Here is a 7,856-nt window from a genome sequence, read left to right on the forward strand (position 1 = left end):
TCCCAGTCTCTAGGACTATGAAATCAGCAGGGGTGTAATGGTCTTCAATCTTCACCAAAACATCCTCTACAAGTCCATGAGCTTGTTTTCTTGAGTTGTCTGCCATCTCTAGTGAGATTCTTGCAGCTTGTACCTCAAAGATCCCTAGCTTCTCCATTACAGAGAGAGGCATGAGGTTTACACTTGACCCTAAGTCACACAGAGCCTTCTTGAAGGTCATGGTGCCTATGGTACAAGGAATTGAAAACTTCCCAGGATCTTGTTTCTTTTGAGGTAATTTCTGCCTAGACAAGTCATCCAGTTCTTTGGTGAGCAAAGGAGGTTCATCCTCCCAAGTCTCATTTCCAAATAACTTGTCATTTAGCTTCATGATTGCTCCAAGGTATTTAGCAACTTGCTCTTCAGTGACATACTCATCCTCTTCAGAGGAGGAATACTCATCAGAGCTCATGAAAGGCAGAAGTAAGTCCAATGGAATCTCTATGGTCTCATTTTGAGCCTCAGATTCCCATGGTTCCTCATTAGGGAACTCAGTGGAAGCTAGTGCACGTCCATTGAGGCCTTCCTCAGTGGCGTTCACTGCCTCTCCTTCCTCTCCAAATTCGGCCATGTTGATGGCCTTGCACTCTCCTTTTGGATTTTCTTCTGTATTGCTTGGGAGAGTACTAGGAGGGAGTTCAGTAATTTTCTTACTCAGCTGTCCCACTTGTGCCTCCAAATTCCTAATGGAGGACCTTGTTTTAGTCATGAAACTTTTAGTGGTTTTGATTAGATCAGAGACCATGGTTGCTAAGTCAGAGGGGTTCTGCTTAGAATTCTCTGTCTGTTGCTGAGAAGATGATGAAAAAGGCTTGCTATTGCTAAACCTGTTTCTTCCACCATTATTGTTGTTAAAACCTTGTTGAGGTCTTTCTTGATTCTTCCATGAGAAATTTGGGTGATTTCTCCATGAAGAATTATAGGTGTTTCCATAGGGTTCTCCTAGGTAATTCACCTCTTCCATTGAAGGGTTCTCAGGATCATAGGCTTCTTCTTCAGATGAAGCATCCTTAGTACTGCTTGGTGCATTTTGCATTCCAGACAGACTTTGAGAGATCAAATTGACTTGTTGAGTCAATATCTTGTTCTGAGCCAAAATGGCATTCAGAGCATCAATCTCAAGAACTCCTTTCTTCTGATTAGTCCCATTGTTCACAGGATTCCTTTCAGAAGTGTACATGAATTGGTTATTTGCAACCATTTCAATCAGCTCTTGAGCTTCTGTAGGTGTCTTCTTCAGATGAAGAGATCCTCCAGCAGAGCTATCCAAAGACATCTTGGATAGTTCAGAGAGACCATCATAGAAAATACCTATGATGCTCCATTCAGAAAGCATGTCAGAAGGACATTTTCTGATCAATTGTTTGTATCTTTCCCAAGCTTCATAGAGGGATTCTCCATCCTTCTGTCTGAAGGTTTGGACTTCCACTCTAAGCTTACTCAATTTTTGAGGTGGAAAGAACTTTGCCAAGAAGGCATTGACTAGCTTTTCCCATGAGTTCAGGCTTTCTTTAGGTTGTGAGTCCAACCATGTCCTAGCTCTGTCTCTTACAACAAAAGGGAATAGTATAAGTCTGTAGACCTCAGGGTCAACCCCATTAGTCTTGACAGTGTCACAGATTTGCAAGAACTCAGCTAAGAACTGATGAGGATCTTCCAATGGAAGTCCATGGAACTTGCAATTCTGTTGCATTAGAGAAACTAATTGAGGCTTAAGCTCAAAGTTGTTTGCTCCAATGGCAGGGATAGAGATGCTTCTCCCATAAAAGTTGGGAGTAGGTGCAGTAAAGTCACCTAGCACCTTCCTTGCATTGTTGGCATTATTGTTGTTTTCGGCTGCCATGTGTTCTTCTTCTTTGAAGATTTCTGTTAGGTCCTCTACAGAGAGTTGTGCTTTGGCTTCTCTTAGCTTTCGCTTCAAGGTCCTTTCAGGTTCAGGATTAGCCTCAACAAGAATGCTTTTGTCTTTGCTCCTGCTCATATGAAAGAGAAGAGAACAAGAAAATGTGGAATCCTCTATGTCACAGTATAGAGATTTCCTTTAGGTGTCAGAGGAAAAGAAAAGTAGAAGACAGAAGTAGAAAATTCAAACTTATCAAAGAAGATGAAGTTCGAATTTTGCATTAAGGAATAGTGTTAGTCCATAAATAGAAGGATGTGAGAAGAAGGGAAGTAATTTTCGAAAATTAAGTAAAAGATTTTGAAAACATTTTGAAAAACACTAATTAATTTTCGAAAATAAGAGTGGGAAAGAAATCAAGTGATTTTTGAAAAAGATTTTGAAATTAGAAGTCAAAAAGATTTGATTGAAAACTATTTTGAAAAAGATGAGGTTAAGAAGATATGATTGGTTTTAAAAATTAATGACTTGCCTAACAAGAAAAGATATGATTCAAACATTAAACCTTTCTCAACAGAAAAGGCAACAAATTTGAGATGTTCAATCAAATCATTAATTGTTAGTAAGTATCTTTGAAAAAGGAAAGAAATTGATTTTGAAAACATTTGATTGAAAGGATATGATTTGAAAAAGATTTGATTTTGAAAAACTTTGAAAACTTGAAAAAAATTGATTTGAAAACAAAATCTTCCCCCTTGTGCCATCCTGGCGTTAAACGCCCAGAATGGTGCACATTCTGGCGTTTAACGCCCAAAACTCTACCCTTTTGGGCGTTAAACGCCCAGCCAGGCACCCTGGCTGGCGTTTAAACGCCAGTCTGTCTTCTTCACTGGGCAATTTTGAATGCCCAGCTTTTTCTGTATAATTCCTCTGCAGTATGTTCTGAATCTTCAATTCTCTGTATTATTGACTTGAAAAGACACAAATTAAAAATATTTTTGGATTTTTAATAATGAGGAATAATCAAAATGCAACTAAAATCAAATAACAATGCATGCAAGACACCAAACTTAGCAGTTTGTATACTATTGACACTACAAAATGAAAATGTATATAACAAAACACTCAAGTCAAGAGAATTCAAAGATCAAAACAAGGAAATCATCAAGAACAACTTGAAGATTAATGAAGACACATGCATAAATTCGAAAAATGCAAGAAGAACATGCAATTGACACCAAACTTAAGATGAGACACTAGACTTAAACAAGAAATATTTTTGGTTTTTATGATTTTGTAATTTTTTTGGTTTTTTCGAAAATTAGGTGAAAAGGAAAATAAAGGTATCAAAATTCTTAATGAGAATTCCAGGAATCATGCAATGTTAGTCTAAAGCTTCAGTCTAAAGGAATTAGACATGGCTAGCCAAGCTTTAGCAAGACATTGCATTCAAGAGCTAAATTGATGAGGATCAATCAGCTTTGGTGATGATAAGAACATCACCTTGAAACACTAGAATTCATTCTTAAGAACTCTGAAAAAAAAATACCTAATCTAAGCAACAAGATGAACCGTCAGTTGTCCATACACAAACAATCCCCGGCAACGGCGCCAAAAACTTGGTGGGCGAAATCGTGATCACTACAACTTCGCACAACTAACCAGCAAGTGCACTGGGTCGTCCAAGTAATAAACCTTACGCGAGTAAGGGTCGATCCCACGGAGATTGTTGGTATGAAGCAAGCTATGGTCACCTTGTAAATCTTAGTCAGGCAGACTCAAATGGGTATAGATGATGAATAAAACATAAAGATAAAGATAGAGATACTTATGTAATTCATTGGTAGGAATTTCAGATAAGCGAATGGAGATGCTTGGTCCCTTCCGTCTCTCTGCTTTCCTACTGTCTTCATCCAATCCTTCTTACTCCTTTCCATGGCAAGCTGTATGCAAGGGTTTTACCGTTGTCAGTGGCTACCTCCCATCCTCTCAGTGGAAATGTTCAACGCACCCTGTCACGGCACGGCTATCCATCTGTCGGTTCTTAATCAGGCCGGAATAGAATCCAGTGATTCTTTTGCGTATGTCACTAACGCCCCGCCTTCAGGAGTTTGAAGCACTTCACAGTCATTCAATCATTGAATCCTACTCAGAATACCACAGACAAGGTTTAGACCTTCCGGATTCTCTTGAATGCCGCCATCAGTTCTAGCTTATACCACGAAGATTCCGGTTAAAGAATCCAAGAGATATCCACCCAATCTAAGGTAGAACGGAGGTGGTTGTCAATCACACGTTCATAGGTGAGAATGATGATGAGTGTCACGGATCATCACATTCATCAAGTTGAAGAACAAGTGATATCTTGGAACAAGAACAAGCGGAATTGAATAGAAGAACAATAGTAATTGCATTAATACTCGAGGTACAGCAGAGCTCCACACCTTAATCTATGGTGTGTAGAAACTCCACCGTTGAAAATACATAAGAACAAGAGTGATCATTGGTTTCGGCCCCAGAGAGGGAGCCAGAAGAACCAAGATGAAAATACAATAGTAAAAGGTCCTACTTATAGGGAACTAGTAGCCTAAGGATTACAAAGATGAGTAAATGACATAAAAATCCACTTCCGGACCCACTTGGTATGTGCTTGGGCTGAGCAATGAAGCATTTTTCGTGTAGAGACTCTTCTTGGAGTTAAACGCCAGCTTTTATGCCAGTTTGGGCGTTTAACTCCCATTTTGGTGCCAGTTCCGGCGTTTAACGCTGGGAAATCTGAAGGTGACTTTGGACGCCGGTTTGGGCCATCAAATCTTGGGCAAAGTATGGACTATCATATATTGCTGGAAAGCCCAGGATGTCTACTTTCCAACGCCGTTGAGAGCGCGCCAATTGGGCTTCTGTAGCTCCAGAAAATCCACTTCGAGTGCAGGGAGGTCAGAATCTAACAGCATCTGCAGTCCTTTTCAGTCTCTGAATCAGATTTTTGCTCAGGTCCCTCAATTTCAGCCAGAAAATACCTGAAATCACAGAAAAATACACAAACTCATAGTAAAGTCCAGAAAAGTGAATTTTAACTAAAAACTAATAAAAATATACTAAAAACTAACTAAATTCTACTAGAAACATACTAAAAACAATGCCAAAAAGCGTACAAATTATCCGCTCATCAGGCGCATAATGGAGGAAGCAAGCATTGCCCTCCACAAGGGCAGACTGCCCTCTAGGAGGGCAACATAAGGAAACAAGGCTTGAAGAGGCAACTCTGCCCTGCCCACGACAAGGGCAGAGCACAAAATTGTGCCTTGGATCAAAGAAGAGAAAAACCTTGCCCTGCCCTCCACAAGGGCAGTATCGGGCCTTCATGGAAAATAAATCAAAAAAAAAAGCCTACCAATGCTTGCCACAAGAATCGAACACGGCACAATGAGGAAGCAAGGAACTAGGCCTCATTATGGTGCCAAGAAAGCCAAGGAAAAATAGTAGCGTGTGCATCGGCCAAGTCTCGAACACGGGACTTCAATTTGGAAACACTGCCCTGCCCTCCGCGAGGGCAGGGCAGCATTTTGTTGTGGCACGCACAGACACACCAAACTGGCGCACCAAGGGACGGTTCGGCAGCACCAGCAGCACGCACAGGCACCAAACTGGCGCACCAGAAATTTCTGCCCTGCCCTCCCCGAGGGCAGGGCAGCATCCTGTGCACCAAACTCGCACACCACGCTCGCACCAAAGCCGCACGCATCAATTTTCTGCCCTGCCCTCCACAAGGGCAGGGCAGCCTCCTGGAAGCTAGTTTTCATGGGCCAAAAATTGAATTAAAAATCCAATTTAATTCATTTCTTCACCAAATCAAAAGCCCATCCAAACCCCAAGATCCAAGAATAGAAAGTGTATAAATAGGAGCTAGTTTGATGTAATTAGAACTTTTTACTTGACTTTTGAATTTTGCACTTTCTTTGGAGCTTTGAATTTCACAACCTTTCTTTGAGAGACTTGACCGAGATTTCAGAGAATTAGGGAGGAGAATTGATCTCTCTTCTTCCTCGTTCTTACTTGAGCAATTCTACTTTTCTTGTTTGAATCTTGGGTGTTAAGAATTGAGGAAATTCTGTCTCAATCTCCACTCAATAGCTCTTTAATTTTTCTTCTGCATAATTGAATCCATTTACATTCCCTTTACTGCTTCTTCTTCAATTTCTTGTCAATTGCTTTGAGAACTTGGATCTGGGAAGGCAATTGAGATCTAGGCTTTGCTACCTAGTCTCTGGAGTCCTGAGATCCCAATTCCTTTTGGTTCTTCTGTGAACCTTTGCTGCACTTAATTTCCTTACTGTTTGAGTTCTAATTGCTTCTAATTCAATTTCTGCTCTATTAATTGCTGCAATTCAATTTCTCTTTGCTTAGATTCTGAAATCCCAGTCCTCAAATCCCTTTTACATTCAAGCAATTTATATTCCTTGCATTTTAAGTTACTGCAATTTACATTTCTTGCACTTTAAGTTTCAGTCATTTACTTTCTTGTTCTTTAAGATTCAGCAAGTTTACTTTCCTGCTCTTTAATTTACTGCAATTCTCCCCTCTCCCTTTACATTCCAAGCAATTTAGCTTCTGTTAAATACAAACCACTCAACCAAAACTTGATTCGCTCGACTAAATCAACCACTGAACTAAAATTGCTCAATCCTTCAATCCCTGTGGGATCGACCTCACTCATGTGAGTTATTATTACTTGATGCGACCCGGTACACTTGCCGGTGAGTTTTGTGTCGGATCATTTTCCGCACATCAAGGCATAAGGCCAGCTACCTGAAACGCATCAACGGAGGCATGAAGCGCATGGGGTAAGGCGTGAAGCACATGAAGGAGAGGCAGCCCCTAGAGGTGAGGTTGGGGCTGCGTGAGGCACACCCAAGGCCATGAGAGGCACAGCATCAGCTGCGTGAGGCGCACCAAGTAGTGCGTGAGGCGCAAGAGTTAAGGGTGATCACTGGGAGTGGACTTGGATGCTCATTCTATCCTTGTCTTGCTTGTTGCTATTGCTTGCTCTTCTTATAAAATCTCCTTTCTCTTTAGTGCTATGGTTGTTTGCTCCTTTTTCTCTTTATTCTTGTTCATTTTCAACACTTTTCTACACATACCAAAGCTCAAAGCAACTTCAAGAAATATTAGTTATAAGCACTAAAATCTTAATTAAGAATAAAGAAATGACTAATCTTTATTAAAAGAAATACTAAAGAAAACAACTAAAGATACTCAGATATCACAACACCAAACTTAAGATCTTGCTTGTTCCCAAGCAAGAAAAGAACTATGCACAAAGAAGTCCTCTAAGTTGGAGTGGGTTGAAGAATTACTTGATATTTTAGTGAGTGAAGTGATTAAGTGACAATAGGGTAAACTTTGAATTGTGTGATCATGCATGGATTCCAGTGCTTGTTAGGCTTACAATTGAAAGTCTTAGAATGTAGGAATTTCATTCAGATGATATTATAGAGATCTTTTTATGTATTTTTATCTTGAAGATAGCTTTCCCTTTTCTTTCATTTGGTGCTTTGCACCTTGAGCTTAACTGTGATTCTAAATATTTTGTCTCAAGATTTTCTCGATACAGAAACACCATAAGCACTTAACTGGAAAACTCTTTGAGTCCGTGCTTCTTTTTATTCTTCCCATTCATTGGTGCTCAGAGCCTTTAGCTTCTCTTTTATGAGGATTATACGCACTTGGTTTTGACTCTAGATGTTTGGTGCACGAAATTGTGATCACTACAACTTCGCACAACTAACCAGCAAGTGTACTGGGTCGTCCAAGTAATAAACCTTACGCGAGTAAGGGTCGATCCCACAGAGATTGTTGGTATGAAGCAAGCTATGGTCACCTTGTAAATCTTAGTCAGGCAGACTCAAATGGGTATAGATGATGAATGAAACATAACGATAAAGATAGAGATACTTATGCAATTCATTGGTAAGAA

General features: G+C 40.1%; 1 non-coding gene across 1 annotated transcript; it reads left to right on the forward strand.

Annotated features, from left to right (window-relative positions):
- The first annotated feature begins 1,369 nt into the window (after nt 1-1,369).
- LOC130964827 (small nucleolar RNA R71) lies at nt 1,370-1,477 on the forward strand. Its single transcript, XR_009080898.1, has one exon. It is a non-coding gene; the product is annotated as a small nucleolar RNA R71 (small nucleolar RNA).
- The last annotated feature ends 6,379 nt before the right edge of the window (nt 1,478-7,856 follow it).

The sequence above is a fragment of the Arachis stenosperma genome, chromosome 2 (genome assembly GCF_014773155.1).
Source record: "Arachis stenosperma cultivar V10309 chromosome 2, arast.V10309.gnm1.PFL2, whole genome shotgun sequence".
Taxonomy (NCBI): Eukaryota; Viridiplantae; Streptophyta; class Magnoliopsida; order Fabales; family Fabaceae; genus Arachis; species Arachis stenosperma.